This window comes from Papio anubis, chromosome 1 (assembly GCF_008728515.1).
Source record: "Papio anubis isolate 15944 chromosome 1, Panubis1.0, whole genome shotgun sequence".
Lineage (NCBI taxonomy): Eukaryota > Metazoa > Chordata > Mammalia > Primates > Cercopithecidae > Papio > Papio anubis.
In genome coordinates this window covers 32583945-32602122 of record NC_044976.1, presented here as the reverse complement: position 1 = coordinate 32602122, position 18178 = coordinate 32583945, and positions in this window count along the sequence as shown.

Below are 18178 nucleotides of genomic sequence, written 5' to 3'. Positions count from 1 at the left end.
AGCCTCCATTTCCGTTTGCCTCAATGTCCCCTGTACTTCCCCTTGAAAACTTTCAGCTTATAGTGCTGGGGAGGGGACAAGCCAGGAAATGAGGTGAAAACATCAACATATTTTACCCTAAAATGTATTTATTTGATATATTTTGAAGTAGCTGTTCAAAGAACCAGCCAGCAGAAGTAGCCCTGCAAAGCTGTCTTTTGTCGGGGGGATTTGCATCTGTAGAGAATGTGCATTGATGCAGCCAGGTCTTCCCTTGTCCGGATCTAGGAAAGATTAACTGAGAATCTGACATCTTTAAAGGTCTGAAAGAAACATTTACCATCTATTCCCTCTGAGGGCTGCTACCTTTGAGGTTCCATCTACAGAGCAAGACCACCTTTGCTAGCCAGGCCTCCTCTTCTCTTCCCTCCAATAACCTGATCACCACCATAACCTGGTTTGGGCCAGGCTCTGACCTCTATTCTTTCTGTAATCTCAAAATGGTGTATAAGGTTCTGCACCCCACTGGAGGTGCACGTGTTAAAAATTTGTGTGCCTTTTCTCCAATTAATCTGCCTTTTGTGAGCGGATTTTTCAATGAAACTTTAGAGGGCGAAAGGGAAGTTTTCCCTTGGCCCCTGCAGGAGTCATACAGATAAGGGTGGAAGGACTTGGGGCTGGGGAAGGGAAGACACTAAATGAACTCTCAGTCTGGGTTTGTTGAGCAGCAGCCCTGTAGGTAGATGCAGCAGGGAGGAAACCAGATCAGGCAGAGGTTGAGAGCAGCTGCCTCATCTCAAGCAAGGTCGCCTTTCTTTGCCTCCCCTGGAGCAGGGCTTGCTGTGGTCTGGCTGCCAAGAGCTTTCTTAAGCCAGCAGCTGTGCTAGGGCACGTGGTCTCCAGTGCAACGGCTGAGCTCCTTCATTCCAAGTGGACCTCACTTCCCTTTCTCTTGCAAACCCCTGTTAAAGGCTGAAATGTGGCCCTGCCTCATCCTCCCTTGGCTTAAGCTTTTGCCTCTGAAGGGCACCAGAGGGAGACATCCCTGCAGGTCCTGTGGGAGAAGCTTTTTCTCCTGCATCAGGGACCACGTGATAGGCCTAGCGTGTAGCAGCCCGAGATGCCATAGCATCTGGCCCTGCCCTCTTGTCTGCAGGAAACATAAAGACCTTGCTGGCCTCCTGCAGGCCCCAGATAGGTCCAGAATTCCCTGGGGATCTATGAGGACTTCCTGACTTGTCTCCCACTCTGTGTTTCCCACCATGTCCATAGGTATGTTGCTCGAGCCCTAGCTCCCTCCCGCCAGTTCTTTCATTATTCATTCACTCAACAAATACAGTGCACAGATTCTAACAGCGTGCTGGAACTGCAAGAGGGAACAAACAAGACTCCTGCCCTTGCAGAGCTCATTGACTAACTGAAACAGTCAATGACGAGTAAAGCAACAATAAAAACGTAAAGGGCATATACCTTATACTCTACCTCATATATGGAAGTAAGGGGTGCTATGGGAACACCGAGTTGGGGCCTGCATTGGTTTCCTAAGGCTGCTGTAACAAATTAACACAATTTTAGTTTAAAACAACAGAAGTGTGTTGTCTCATAGTCCTGCAGACAGGAAATCGAAAACCAAGGTGTTGGCCGGGCCCTGCTCCCTGGAGAGGCTCTAGGGAAGGACACTTCTTGTGTCTTTCTTGCGGATGACCCTTGGCATTCCCTGGCTGGCAGCTGCATCTCTGTCTTCCTAGGCACATGGCATCCTCCCTGTGTGTCTGTGTCCAAATATCCCTCTTCTTATAAGGACACCAGTCATGAGATTAGGGCCCACACCAATCCAGGATGACTGCGTTTTAACTTGATTACATTTGCAAAGACCCAATTTACAGATGAGGTCACATTCACAGGTAGTTGGGATTTTAGGACTTGAACATATCTTTTGGGGGTTCACAAATCAACCTACAATAGGGCCCTTCACCTGGACTTGGATCATCAGGGTAGGCTACCTAGAGGAAGTGAAATTAACCTATGAGAGGGAATAAGGGTTAGCCAGGTAAAGAATGAAGAGGGGAAAATGTGATAAGTCCGGGGCAAGAGAGGGCTTGGAGCATTTCAGATGATAAAGGTAACCTGCAATCTGGCATTGATTGACAGGAGGAGTGATACAGGGTAGAACAAGGGCTTAACGGTACCCCATGCTGTATGTTAAGGGACTTGGATTCTATCCTCAGGGCAATGGGAAACCACTGAAAACCTTTATGGAAGAGACTGACACAGTCATATTTGTACTATAGAAACATCACTCTTGTGGCTATAAGGAGAATTTATGGGAGGGGGCACTTGGGGACAGGGAGACAGGTGAGAAGTCCTGTGTTATGGTCCAAGGTAAAGAAGATGTTTTAGACTATGGTCAGGGCATAGGAAGTGGAAAGAAGAGAATGGGCTGGGGAGATACTTACGTAGTGGAATCAACAAGACCATATGATTGAAGGGATGTGGGGAGACACTGCTAGTCCATAGATTCAGGGGTTTCAGGCAGGCCTCTGGCCCAGGGGATTCCCAGAGAGGACAGATCACACCTCTCAGGGGAGCTTATGCCAAGGAGGAAGCCCCCTACATAAAGCACGTACAAAGATGTTTTGGGCTTTGATGTGAAATGCTCACGGCATTTACACAGTGTGGAGCCAAATGCCCAGAGGGCGAGGGGCCTGTTGTTCTTCAAAGAAAGCTGTAGTCAGGTTTCCACCAACATGGAGCAGCCACAAATTATGACACTATTTGGACGAAGCAAGTTTAAAAGACAAAAAACTCAGTTCAGGACCTACCTGTAAGATTGGGTTGAAATGTGGGAACGCCGCATGGGCGGGTAGGGATTGGAGGGGATTGGGGCATGCGATAGGCAGAAGGAGCTCTGGGTCTCCATCCCATATGATCTTCTTCTGGTCTTTTGAGTTCACAACACCTGCCCATCTCCCTTCTCCTCCACCTACCTCACCTAATGTTCTGGATTGATGGTTGTTCTGTCCCTTTCCCCATGTCCCACCCCAGGCTGGCCTGACTTGCCTGTCCCTGGACTACAGCCTCCAGGTCTGCCTAGCTCCTGAGGTGCTCCTACAGGCCTCCCAACCTGGTCATAGGCACTCCCTCCCTGTTCCACGAACCCTCTCCCCCAACCCCAGCTGCTGATCCAGCACCTTTCCCAGCAGAAAGCAGCTGACCAAGAAACATGGAAATGAAGTTACATTTTAAACTCTGAGAATTAGAGAGGTTTTGGAATCCTAGGAGAAAAAAAAACAAAAAACCAGGATAATTGGAGTTGTTATTTATGAAGCCAGGCACTGTGCAAAAAGAATTGCATGCATCATCTCATTTGATCTCCACAATCCCCTGAGTATCACTCTCCCTGTTTTACAGATGAGGCGATGGAAGCACAGAGAGTTAAGTGACGTGTCCACAGTCACACAACTTGCCCAAGGTTATATGACTAGTATGTGGCAAAGTCAAGATGCAAAGCCAGGTCTGTGTGATTTTAAAGCCTGTGCTGATGATCCCTCCACTTCCTGTCTCCCAGCACCTGACTGTGCACGTGGACTGCTCCATCAGGAATCTTTGTTGCACTACGTCCCCTCATGACCTCATCAGTCAGCGTGGGACGCTCCCATCCCCAGATCAACGCCACAGACAGGCTCAATGAGATTTAGAAAAACATCTCTGGTACAGAATTTATGTTAACCATACTCCTTGTCTCATAGCTCATTATCCTAAAAAGTCTGTGCAAAGCCTTCCATTGTTTTATGGGCTCCTTTCCCACTTTATCCACAGTCCTCACTTCAATTCCCTTTCCTCCCCTAGGTACTCACCATAGGGTATTTGATATATGGTCCTACATACTCATGGATCCTTGTTAAAATCTAGTGTTGTTTCGTGGTGTGTATGTGTTTTTAATTTACACTAATGGCGCCGTGTTATAAATCTTGTCCTGTTTCTTACTTTTTTTTTCTCACTCTGCACTTGGTTTTTAAGATTTATCCCTGTTGCTCTTTATACTGCTAGTCCATAGCTTCAACCACTTCCCCCATCTCTTCCCTTTCCATTCTCCCAGGCTTCAGCCAACCGGGAACAGTGCCTGGGTGATCATTCTGAAACATGTCCCTTATGAATCTGTTCACGAAATGCCCTCTGGACTCTCTTCCCAGGAGAATATTTCTGGGTCATAGACTTTATACAAACTTAATTTCACTAAATATTTCCACAGTATTTTCTGAATGACTCTGGACATTATTTTGTTAGTAGCAACGGTTCCCATCTCTCCATTTTTCTTCCAACACGTAGTTTCAGCTACTTCTTTAATGGTGCGATTGATTGGTACCTAAAGGAGGGGAGCTACAAGATCACAGAGCCGAGTCTGTCACCTATCCCAGGATAACAGAGCCTCCGTGGCTGCTGGCATTGAGAGCTATTCACACACCTTCCGTGCCCTGCCCTGTGCCATGTGTGAATCTCCCTCTTTCTCTGTCTGTCTTGACTTGTCTTGCTCTGTTTAATCAGAGCCACCCAACAGCATCAGGTAGAACTCAGAATTGGTTGTGTGATTTGGTGTTCTTGTGTCTGAGGATGTACTCACTGTATCAATATTCTTCCCAGACCTTGCTTAATGGACTCCAAAGATAGCTGTGCTTCTTTCTCGTCTCCAGTGCCAGCCCTTCAGGGCCTCAGTTTTCCCAGTCCTCTCAGTCTCAGCTACTTTTTCCTCCTCCCTGCCTCATATACACCATCTGACCTAAGTGGAAATCCCAGCATGCTGTCCTCCCTAGGATGGATGACTATTTGCATAACTAGCAGAGTAACCTGCAGAGAACTTATTTTTGGCTTTTCAGTATTGTAGAAAGACATTTCCCTAAATTTCCCTATCTGTTGGGAAGGGGAAAATTCTCCTTTGTATGTCTAAGATTGGGTTTCTTTATGACTGGCTACTCCACTGTGGAAGAGAGAGGTGGAAGAAGTCCTCTGTGTTCCAGAACTTGACAAAGAAACTGGTCCGAGGCTGGGAGACACTCTTGGGCTGACAGTAGAGTCCTAAAAATCAGTTTACATATAGCATCCATGAGGCAATGGGTAAATGGAAGGGAAAGCAAAGAAGCTGATGTTTAGAGACAAGGATGAGGTGGAAGAGCAGAGCAAAGCAGAAATGGAAGGTCATGAGGAACTTGAAAACAAACAGAAATGGGGAGAATCACTGCTTGACAATAGTATCACCTTACCATTGTCACAAAAACACTGCATAACAAATACCCAGACAATCTCAGTGTCATATGACAAGTATTTATGTAGCCTGTGCATCTATTGGCTAACTGGGATTGGCTGATATAGGATGAGCTTAGCCAGTTGGTTCTGCTGCTTTCATCCAGGCTCACTCTTGCATCTGTAGCTGGCTGGGGACTGACTGATCTAGGCTGGACTCTGTTGGTAGCAACTCAGCTCCACACATCTTGCATTTTCCTCTTGGGACTAATGGGCCAACCCAGGCATGCTATTCTCATGGGAGTGGCAAAGTGCAAGATGACAAGCCTAATTGTGCACGCACTTTCCAAAGCTGTGGTGTTGTGTAGCTTCAAAACGATTCCAAACACTTATATGGTTTGCTACATGAATGATATATGTGCTGCTATGATAAGAGCTTGGAGTGAACTCCCTCTGCCTTTGGGATTGTTACATCGCATCTTATCAGACGCCATATATGAGTTACTGACCTGAACCAGTGGACTTCACAATACATGGAAACCTAAGAGTTTGACAGACCTTTTGCGAGCTTAGGCTGCAGTAGACTACACTGTTGGCTGCTTTTCTGAAGACAGAGCCTACACTGTACCAAGATGCACTCTGTCAACCTCTTCTCCAAGACCCACAGCTCAGGCTCTGTGCGACAGGGCCACACCCTGTTAGCCTTGCCTGCCAATACCGCACCACCCTCTAGGAGGAAGAAAGGACTGGCATGAAGTGGAGCCAGGGGTTAGAATCCAGCTGATGAAGCTGGGAGTCAGCTTCAGGCCCAAGTTCAACTGGCCCAGGGCCATGGGATGGAGACTTCATGTGTGTGTGTGTATATGTGTGTGTGTGCATGTGCACTTGTGTGTGTGTGTGTGTGTGTGTGTGTATTTTCTCATTGTACTTCAATGAGGCTGAGGCAGGTAGGTACTACAGAAGCCTGGGCATCCAGGCAAGAGCTTCCTCTACTTCTTTCCCTTCCTCCCTCCTTCTTGGAGAGTGGGAACCATCTGGGCTGCCCTCGCTGCCTGCCACTGTCACTGCAGAGTTATGGGCAGCCCCAGTGGCCCTATCCCTCACTTACAAAGCTGTTCAGGAGCCAGATCTTTGGGAGTTTTATGGGTGATGAGAATGTATGAACCAGAACAAGTTTGACTCCTTGACCCCCCATTGAACTGGCAACAAGAAAAGTGAAATCAATTCTGGTAACCTGAGCAGCAGGAGAAAGCAGGCAAGAGTAACGAGAAACCATCAAGGCCATTTTCTCACCTGCACAACAGGGAAGAGGAGAAAAAACCAAGCCAATAACAACACAGTGATTGTGCATCAATGCCTGCCATGTGGCAGACACTGGGCTGAACAATGGGATGCACAAGTGCATGTCCTGGAACTGGCGCTAGTCTGGTTGAGGGCAGGGGATACACATACAGAAACATAAATACAGCATGCTGAGATGGGATGAAAGACAGAGTGCTGTTTGAGCCTACAGAAGGCAGACCAGGCAGCTCGGGCAAGGGGTCCACATAGGGAGTCCTAACATGGGCTAGGTTCCACCGCAGCAACAAACCACCTCAACTTTTAAGGTTTAAAACCAAGGTTTCCTTCTCCATTGTGGGTTAGGAGGGGACTCTATCCCACACTATCATTCTTACTCTGGGACCCAGGTTAAAAGAGCAGCTGGCATCTGGCTGTTTCTGGTCACCATGCCAGGGGAAAGAGGATTCTAGAGAGCCTCACATGGGTGAGCAAATGCTCAGGCCCAGAACTGACAAGTGTCATTCTCACCCATGACTTACATCAGGGCTTGGACATGCAATCCTATAGTGTGCCCCGTATGTGTGGAAAATGAAAAATCTGGTGAGTAGCACTCAGGGATGCCACAGAATGTTGGAGATGCTTCCGAGAGGAGAAGAATTTTGGGATGCGGTTTAATGAAGAAGTAGGCAATGAGGCAGAGAAGGGAAGGACCTTCCAGGCTCAAAGGCTCTATGGAGACATAAAAATGTAAGGTGAGTTCCAGGAGCCTAAGGGCGGTGGGTGGTGGAGGGAGAGAGGCAAGGAGTGGCCTCAGTGTAAAGCTTCTTGTAAGCCTTGCTTGGTGATTTGGAGTTTATCCTCAGCAATGTGCAGGCAGCAGGCATCTCTGAGCAGCACAGTGCCGAGGATGCTTAAAAGGGAAATGCCCGGGAGGATTTGGGGAGAGCTATATCGGGCACTCAGCTTCCCAAGCAGAGGGCTGCAGTCAGCTGGCCTCAGCCTTCATTGTCTTTGTTTCCCTGGATAATGCTTTTTATAACTCTGCAATATCCAGCACTTGCTCTTATTTTAAAGATTTTAAAAACCTGCTGTTGTGACTGGGGCAGTTTGGGTGAATGAAATCATGTTTTTTGTTGGACTGTGGAGACAACATATATAAATGATATCATTGGCGCTGAGAGCTTGGCAGCTCCCGGATGTATCAGAGGTCGTTGTTAGAGCCCTCATTAGGGCTGTACATCACAAGTCGCCACAAGACCGAAGGAGGGCAATATGATTTTGTGATGAGACTTCTGAGGACAAATGTCTCTGAAGAGGGTGTACAGCTGCGTTTTCAAGTTCCCATCTCCCATCTCTCTAGATAATTCCCTCGTCAACATAAAGAGAGGAGGCTGGGCAGGGAGGGAGCTGTGGAAGGAGTTGCAATGTGGGAAGGGCTTAGCCTAAAATTCCTTTGTCAAAGTTGAGTCCTTGGAACCATGTTTGAAACATTGCACTGCTACAGAGGAGTTTTCACAGATGGTGCCTCCATTGGGGAGAACCCTTAGCACTCTCTCTCCTGCTTGAACAGATGAAAGAAGACTTCAGTTCTGATTCCCGAGAGGGATACATGTTGGAGAAAACACTGTTGACCTCCCTCTTGCCTCCATCACTGTGCTCACTTACTCTGGGATCTATATCCTTTCCGTTGGTGAGTTTGACACTGTTGGCCAGGGTTCTAGGGAGCAGGATCACACAGCAGTGCTGGTCTCTCTTTCATGCCATGATCTCTCACACAGACACAGCCTACCTCAAAGAGAGATGAGAAGAGCCAGGCCCCCTCTCTTCTTCCTCCATGCTGTTAGCTCACCAGGGCAGATCTTGACCTCAAAGAATGCCATCTTCCTTTCTGGAGCCAGTCCTGTGATGTGAACCTGGCTATCTTCAATTCACAGGATAGGGACTAAGACATATCATTTTGGCCTCAGGTCCAAGCCACCTTCTTCAATGTAGCTACTACTAGAGAGCCCACAAGGAAGCTAATAATTGGCTCCCCATTTGGCAATTTGTGTCCCTTTTCAGAGGGAGGAAGGGTTAGTAATCAGCACTTTTAACTACCAGCATGCAGCATTAACAAGTTCTCAAGGCCAGCAAGCCGTAGGGTTTCTGTCTTCCCTATATTGGCCTTGTAACCCCGACCATGATTAGGTTAAGAGTCAAGAGAGTCCCAGGACAGGAAACAGACATCAGATTTGTGTTTTGGAATGAACCCTCTTGGCTGGATATGGTAGCCTGTAATTCAGCACTTTATGAGGCCAAAGTGGGCAGATCGCTGGAGCCCAAGAGTTTGAGACCAGCCTGGACAACATGGCAAGACCTCATCTCGACAAAAACTGCAAAAATTAGCTGGGTGTAATGATGTATGCCTGTGGTCCCACCCATTTGGGAGGCTGAGGTGGGAGGATCCCTTGAGCCCAGGAGATCAAAGCTACAACAAGCTGAGATCATACCACTGCACTCCATCCTGGGCAATAGAATGAGACCCTGTCCCCCTCAAAAAAGCAAAAACATTAAAACAAAACAAATAAACAACAAGCAAACAAAAAACTTGAATAGAATGAACCAAATAGATGAACCTGGATTTATAAACCAGCTTTGTCACTTATCAATCTGTATGACTTTGGACAAGTCCTTTAAGCTCAGTTTTACAATGGGAACAAGGATAGTACCTACTCAGGATGGTTTGGAGGAGCAGGGTTGAAGGATGGTTTGAGGAGCAGGGTTGAAAGCAAGGGGCCCAGTTAGAAGACTATGTAAAATCCAAGTCAGAGATGATGCCTGGGAAAAGGTGTGCATCAGTCAGGGCTCGAAGAGAAAAACAGAACAGGTAGAAGATGTATGTAAGAGATTTATTGCAAAGAATTGACAGACATGACTGTGGGGGGCTGGCTAGGGAAGCTCAAAACCTGCAGGGCAGACCATTGGAAAGGACAGGCTGGAACTCCTAGGTGTGGGGTGGAGCTGCTGCCCACAGGTGGACATTTGTCTTCCTCAGGGAAGCCTCAACTCTGCTCTCAAGGCCTTTCAACTGATCAAATCAGGCCTACACCAATATCTAGGGTGATTTACCTTACTCTGAGGCCACTGATTATGGACTACACATCTACAAAATATCCACCTAGATTTGTGCTTGATGGAGTAACTGGGGATGGCAGCCTAGCCAAGTTGATGCAAAAAATGACCACTCCAAAGGGCTTTGTTCATTCGCTGTATGGCAGAGACCACGACAATTTAGAATAAGACTTATAGAGAGGCTCTTTGGCTGTGCCTTGATGTGGGCCACAATAGCATAAAAAGCTCCAGCTGGCTGGTCGTCAGTCACTACCTAAAGTAGCAAGGAGCCAACTGAGGCAGCATGGGTGGCTTGTTATCCATTTGCCCAAAAGTCCATAGAAGGATTTCATGGCCAAAGGCAGAAGCGACAAAGAACTGGGCTCCCTGTTGCCACAGGTGTAACACGAGGATACTGATACCCACTTCAGAGGGTGTTTGTGAGGATTAAATGAGCCAGAAATGACTTGTAAACTGTAGCTATACATATGTATCTGAGTTTCTGATAGAGACTATGAAATAATTTATATGTATCAGCCTCTAAGTCTAAATGTCTGCACTGGTAAGACTAGCGTTCCTCACTAATTACCAATCAGCTATAGCAGTGTTAATAAACTAGCTTCCAACAACGTAATAACAAAGCTCAACTTTAAAAAGCATGAATCAGTATTTTAGAAAGTTATGTGAAGCTATTTAAAGAAGTGTGGTAGGAATGACATTTATGTGACTTGTTTCATACATAATCTTGGAGAACGCCTACTTATCTTCTCATGTGTAACCGAAATGTTGCGTCCTTGGTGAAGGCTGCCCTAATGTGCCCAGGCCTGGTTATGGGCCTCATCACAGGGTGACCACTGATGATGGATGTCCAGAGACAGACCTAGCCACACGCAGCCTACCTCAGCTGTCACCACCTAGCATGCACCTCCAACCGCCATCTCCAAATCCTACAGTCCCGCCTGTTAGTGTATTTACAGCCCCCTTCTGTTTGGTGAGTGGGATGAACGGGGTCTGGAAACCTGGTCCCACCCATCACATCTGGTGTCTGTTGTCCCTGAGGACCTGAGCCCTTGGACTGAGCTGACTCTCCTTTCCTCCAATGGGTGAGCCACCATGCTTTAGGCACTATGCTAAGTGCTGTACATGAATCATTTCAGCTAACATTTATATATTTACTGCCTCTTACATTTTAGCCACTTTCCTAAGAACGTGGTATATATTAATTTATGTAACCATCAAAACTCTATGAGTAGGTACTATCCTTGTTCCCATTGTACAACTGAGCTTAAAGGACTTGTCCAAAGTCATACAGATTGGTAAGTGACAGAACTATGTTTATAAATCCAGGTTCATCTAACTCCACGGCCAGTGTCCTTAGCCATGACCCCATATTGCATCCACAAAACAACCTAGATATTCCTGTCTCTATTTCACTCTGCCACCTGCCCCTCCTACACACACACACACACACACACACACACACACCACTTTCAGGCACCTGCGATATTACTGTAGTTTGGAGTTTGTGGTAACCTTAACTTTGCAATTTGGGCCCCTGAGTTCCCTCAAGCAACCTAGTTAATTCCTCAGTTAATTCCTAATCTTCTGTTCACCTGTCTTACTCTCTCATCCCTTCCATCAATCCTCCAGCAGACACAGAATCAAAACAACAACAACAACAACAACAGCAACAAAAAACTGAAGTGCCGAGTCCACTGTCTTGTGACCATCGATCCAGGCTTCTATTCCCTCATGGATCCTGCCGCACCATCTGTATCTGATGGTGTCTCTGGCTCTTCACTGGCCTGTGCATTCCTTTCAGGCAGAGATTGGATCTTACTTACCTTTCTTTCCTCAGATCCCAACTCAGAGGAATCAATGAAAGGGTGAGTGACCTGCAACATTAGTGGGAAACCTCTGCTCAGGCACGAGGTGGAAATAGGGCCAGTGGGAAAAGTTAAGGGGATTAGTGGAGGGCAGATAAGCCTCATGGCTGCTGGCTGAGTGGAGATTGGAGAGTGGCAGTTTACATTTCCACTGACAGCTGGGGACTTATGGAGCTGAGGAATTCATATCAGGGCTATGGTTCTTCCCAGAGTCAGCTATGCAACGATGTTGACAGGGTTGGCCCCCTGATTCTGTCCAAGCGCCATTGTCCAGATTTCTCTGCCATTTGCATTTATTGAAATTAACTCTTATTTCCAGGGAAAGCATGACAAAGATACAAATGGTAGCACCTTAACCAGTTTAGAGGAAGGTAATGAGGGAAAGAGAACAAAAGGGAAGAAGGAGAGGGGGCAAGAAGAAAGGAAGGAGAAGAGAGAAGAGGAGATCAGGAAAAAAGCAAAAGCATGGGGGAAGGAAGAGAGAATGTTTCAAAGCTGACTTCAAGAGGCTCTGTGGCATGGATGTTCAGCAATCACAAATTAGAGGGTTCTAAAAGAATCTCTACCATCTGTCTTCAGAGTCTCAATTTTGCCTCTGTAAAATGGGCAGTAACAAACTTGCCCTTCACGCTAAACTCTGCCATGAAGAAGGATTTAGGCATGATCTCAAGAATGTGGTGCATTCCTTCCCAAGAATGTCACGAGTCTTGGTGAGTTGTTTTGCAAGATTTGAGACAGCTTAACACTGAGATGGAGAAATAGTTAATTTGCCAGACTTCCAGGAAGACTGTGGAAGGGAGAGCAGCCTCACAGGGCTCTTGATTCGAGAGGCAATTGGAGCAGGGCTAACTGGACCGTCTCTACCAGTGGGGCTGCATGTTTGGGTCAAGATCTCTTGGCAGGAGCCATAGGTTTGAATGAAAGCAGGGCTTGCGGGAGTGCACTAGAACAGCAATGTGCAGTCTTTGGTCCCTTAAAAATTACGGAAGACCCTGGCCAGGCGCAGTGGCTCTTGCCTGTAATCCCAGCACTTTGGGAGGCCAAGGTGGGTGGATAATGAGGTCAAGAGATCGAGATCATCCTGACCAACATGATGAAACCCTGTCTCTATTAAAAATACAAAAATTAGCTGGGCATGGCGGCATACGCCCATAGTCCCAGCTACTTGGTAGGATGAGGCAGGAGAATCACTTGAACCTGGGAGGCGGAGGCTGCAGTGAACCAAGATCACGCCACTGCTCTCCAGCCTGGTGATAGAGCGAGACTCCTTCTCAAAAAAAAAAAAAACTGTGGAAGACTCCAAAAACTTTTATGTTTTTTTAAACCCATTTTTTAACCCCATTTAAAGCAGAATGCACAAGCACACACTTCATTGGCCCTCCCATCAGTGACATCATCAGGCATCAGGTAGATGCTGGAGAACTTCTCTGTGCACTTGACAGAGCATGAGAGTGGAAAATGCAAACCACATTTGGTGTGGTTATGAAAACAGTTTAGATCTCTCAGACACCTGGATACTCCCTGGCCTACCCTGTGAGAACTTCTGAACTACAGAAGTGGCAGAATGTTACACCTGACGGAAATCCTGCTGTAAGTCTTCAAGACCTCAGACAAGGCGGTGACCTCATGTGATGACAAGTGCGATTGGATTTCTTGAGCTATGTGTACCAGTTAATGTGTAAACAAGTCAGAATGATTCACTCAGCCCGAGGCACAAAACTAGAGGGCTCCAGAGAGAAGTACAGTCAGGAATTTGGGGAAATCACAGAAAGGGCCCTGGATCCATGTGAGGTATGAAATTTGAGGATTTGGATCCACTTTGTCTAAATCTGCCAGAAGCAGAAAGGCCCCATGTATCATCTAGGTTCAAACTTGTTGCTGTAAGTTCAAAAATATAACTCTTCCCAAAGGCCTTGAGCCTATAGCAGCATCTGCAGTCCCCTTATGAGGTCAGAATCTGTGCTCAGCCCTACCAGCCCCCTCCCCTTTCCCAGTGCTGGAGAAAACATGAAGCCACTGCAATCAAAATGAAATGTCAAATTTTTAAAAACCCAAGGAACAGCTGTAATTTGCAAGGAGACAGAATGCAATTAGCATACACTTGTCAGAATGGGAGATGGCTCTGTGAGCCCTTTATTGCCTTAGTTTTATTAAGACTGTACTGATTCTTACAGTTTCATTTGTTGTTTGCCCCATTAATGGCGAAAGCAGAACAATAAACAGGAAGGCAGTGGAGAGCGTTTAGGAGCAGCATGCCATGGCCCTTGAGGGTCTTCATGGAGGCGAGAGAGGAATCAGGTACCTGCGTGTGATTTTGTCTGGAGAAAGGGGAAATGAGGGCCTCAGCAAGGATCCTTCAGCCTCTAGTCTACCAGCACCTTTTGTAACTTTTGCTTCCTGGGATGCAGTGCTTTGGGACAGACGCCAAGAAAATCAGGGCAGACAGTAAACAATCAGTGTTAACCTGGTAATCTAGATGAGGCCCTGTGGGGAGATGGTAGAGTTCCCTAGGCATGTTCCAGGGTGGTCTTTAAATTATTCTGCAGGGGCACTATTCTCTGCCAGGGGACATTTGTCTGCAATTGCTGCTGCCTGCTGGGCCTCTACCCCTGCTCTACCTGACCTTGCACTGGGGGTTGTTCCCTGAACCCCAGTCCTGCTCTGATTGCTGCTGCAGGAATTTCTGCAGCCCGTGAATCAGACTCAGCCTCCCTGGGTGGGAAGCAGTTGGGTTGCCCCCGAGTCTGTCATCTGTGCACACAGTCCTGCTGGAGTCTCTTCCGTGGGCTCCATTAAAAGACATGGAGCCTGCTCATTGAGTGAGCACAACCTGAGGATACGACCAAAGAACAGTTTTATTTTTGCTCCCATTCTCCTTTTAAAATTTATTTGGTGAGGACCATTTTTCCCTTGCCTGAGGATGAAATGTCTGTGTCAGGCAGGCCCCATAATTTTCTCATGGCTTTAAGGTAATAAAAAGATCTCTAGTCACTTTAAACCACAAATACTGTCTCAATTCAGTAATTAAAATGGTCTATTCCTAGATAATAAAAATTTTGGACTTGTTTTAATGCCAGCTGAAGGGGTCCTTTACAGTGGAGAAGGGGCAGAGTCTTTGGCTTCCCAGCCCAGTGTTTTTCCTTCTCTGCCAGCTGACCTGGGAGTTTCCGAGGTTTCTGACCCTTTCAGGGTTTGACTGGTGGAAGGTGGGGTGGGAGGAAGAGGGAGTGTCTCCAGGAAGCAGACGTGGGTCTGTAGGCTGAGGCTTCCTCTCTGGACACTTTCTTCCAGCTTCATGAAGACCCCTTAACCTCCAGTTTTGCAGCACTATCTGCCACACAGCAGAATCAACTCACTGGAGTCCCTTTGTCCAGGTTTCGATTGTTTCTTAGAAAATCTGGGTGGATGCAGGACAGTGCACTCTCCATGCTGAGGAAGTGGGGCTCAGATCTGTCCTGCTCAGGTAGGGACTTCCCATCTCTGCCTACACTGCTCCTTCTGTTTTTGCGTTCTCAGGCTGACAGGCCCTGCCTCTCACTGGAGATTCCACAGTAGTTTGTGTGTGGGTCAGGCATCAGTTTAAGTGTTCCCATCACTCCAGGGGCCACATCATGGGGCCTCTGTGGATCCCATTAAGGGCCCTTCTATAGCTGCAGGTGAAAGAGGTAATAGAGCCCACCACCCTCAGCTTTTTGTTTTTCAACTCCAGTCACTCTTTAACTCTCTCTTACGTATTTTAATCTTGGTCAGAGGTCCTGCTGAGAGGTCTAAGGATTGTGAAATTTGTTCTCAGCCTCTTCACTTTGGTATGTAGCGTCAATTGTGTTGAAATTGCCTGTTTAACATCTTGTAATGACACTCATTGGATGCCCAGTGGCTGCACTCTCTCCTTATGGGAATGGTACTTGGACAGGTTTGGGAAGCTGCTCTACCTCCCTCCTTAGCCATGTGGCTTGACAGAGAGGTGGCCCCATCCCAGCTCCAGCAGTGGGTCCTGATGGGTGTAGGCCAATCAGCATATTCTCTCCCTCTAACCACAGGGATTGACTCAGCCATGGGCACCTCCTATGACTTGAATGTGTTCCCTCAGAAGCATGTGTTGGAAATTTACTCCCCAGTGCAACAGTGTTGGGAGGTAAGGCCTAATGGGAGGTATTAAGGTAATAAGGGCTCTACTCTCATGAATGGATTAATGCTGATTACAAACTATAAAAGAGCTTGAGATTGAGAGTTCAATCTCTTGTTATCTCTTGCCCTCTCTTTGCCTTTCTGCCATCGGATGATGCAGCAGCAAGTCCTTTGCCAGATGCTGGCCCCTCAATCTTGGACTTCCCAGCCCCTAGAATCATGAGCCAATACATTTCTATTCATTATAAATTACCTAGCCTCTGGTATTATGTTATAGCAGCACAAAGTGGACCTAGGCAAAAAATTGGTACTGGAGAAGTGGGTGTTGCTATGATAAATACCTGAAAATGTGAACGTGGCTTTGGAGCTGGATGATGGGCAGAGACTGGGAGAGTTTGGAGGAGCAGGTTAGAAAAAGCCTGTATTGCAGTGAATGGAGCAGTGAGGGTGATTCTGGTAAGGACTCAGAAAAAAGAACTATAGGAAAAGTCAGGAACTTCTTAGAGATTCCTTAAGTGGCTATGATCAGAATGTTGGTAGAAATATGAACAGCAAAGGCTATTCTGATGAGATCTCAGATAGAAAAGAGGAATATCTTACTGGAAATTGGAGTAAAGGCCATCCTTGTTATGAAGCGGCAAAGAACTTGGCTGAATTGTGTCTATGCCCTAGGGCTTTATGGAAGGCAGAATTTAAGAGCAATGAACTAGAGTATCTGGTGGAAAAAATTTCTAAGCAAAATATTTAAGAAGCTGCATGGCTTCTTTTAACTGCATGCAGTAAAATGAGAGAGATGATTTAAAGAGAGAATTTATAATTAAAAGGAAACAGAACTTAGGGATTTGAAGGATGCTCAGTTTGGTCATGTGATAGAGAATGAAAGAGCATTTTCAGGAGAGAAAACCAAGGCTGTGGCAAAGCCACTGACTGTTAACAAGATTAGTATGCATAAAATGAAGCCAGAGGCTATTCTTCAAGACAATAGAAGAACAAAACCTAAGGTACTTTGGAGATTACCAGTGCTGTTCTTCCTACCAGAGGCCCAGAATGCCAAAGTCAAATGACTACTGGTCGTAGCAGAGAAATAAGCTATACCGTATAGCCTAGGTGTGTAGTAGCTAGACCATCTAGGTCTGTGCAAGTACACTCTATGACGTTCACACAATGACAAAATTGCCTAATAACACATTTCTCAGAACTTAGCCCGGAATTAAGTGATGCATGACCATATGCCAAAAAAGAGTCCTAAGGCACCCTGGGGACCTTGAGGCTCACTGCCAAGAGCTGCCTCAAGTCTCTGCTCCCAGAATTTTGGCAAAATGCTCCTAGGTCACTCCAGGTGTGGCTCAAGGGGGGTCAGGTGTTGCTCGGGCCACAGTTTCAAAAGGGGCAAACAGTAAATCTTGGGTAGCATCCATGTGGTGTTAAGTCTGCAGGTGTGCAAATATAAAAGCTGTGGAAGCACAGCTTCTTCCACGTAGATTTCAAAGGATATCTCAGGCAGCCTGGGTTCTCAGGCAGAGACTCGTTCTGGGGGTGGAGTCACTGCAGGGAGTCCCATGAGGGCAATGCTTAGTGGAGCCATGAGGATGGGATCACCCCCAAAACTCCAGAACTGTAGACCTACCAGCATGCAACACCAGCCTGGGAGAGTGGCAGATACCTGACTTTAGCCAGTGAGAGTGGCTATATGGGCTGATCTTGGTAAAGCTATAGGGGCAGGGCTGTTGGAGTCCTTGTGGGCCCAAAACCCACCTCAGTGTGCCCAGAGGTGGAACATGGAATCAAGGAAGATTATTCTGGAGCCTTAAGATTTAATGTTATTTGTCCTGTTGGGTTTTGGACTTACTTGGGACTGGTTGTCTTCTTGCCTATTTCCCCTTTTTGGAATGGGAATGTCTATTCTGTGCTTGTCTCACCATTGTTTTGGAAGTAGATAACTCTCTTGGTTTCACAAGCTCACAGTTGGAAGGAAATTTGCCTTAAGATGAATCCTGCCTTGAGTCTTACCTGTATCTGATTTATATAAGACTCTGACTTTGGACGTTTGAGTTGATGTTGGAATGAATCAAGACTTCTGGGGCTATGGGATGGAATGAATATATTTTATATGTAAGAAGGACATAAATCTTGGGGGCCAGATGTGAAATGATATGGTTTGAATATATCCCCCAAAAGCATATATTGGAAACTTAATCCTCAATGTAACAGTGTTGAGAGGTGGGGCCTAATGGGAGGTGTTTAGGTCATGAGGGCTCCACCCTCATAAATAGATTAATGCTAGTTATGAATTATAAAAGGGGTTGAGGCTGCAAGTTCAATCTATTGTTCTCTCTTGTCCTCTCTTTGCTCTTCTGCCATGGATGATGCAGCAGCAAGGCCCTTGAAAGATGCTGACCCCTCAATTTTGGACTTCCCAGGCTCCAGAACCATGAGCCAATAAATTTCTATTCATTATAAATTACCCAGTCTCAGGTATTATGTTTTGGAAGTACCAAGTGCACTAGGACAGCACCCAAACAATCAGCACAGAGAGAGGCGAGGAAACATGCTGAGGATTTTGCATGGGAAGATGC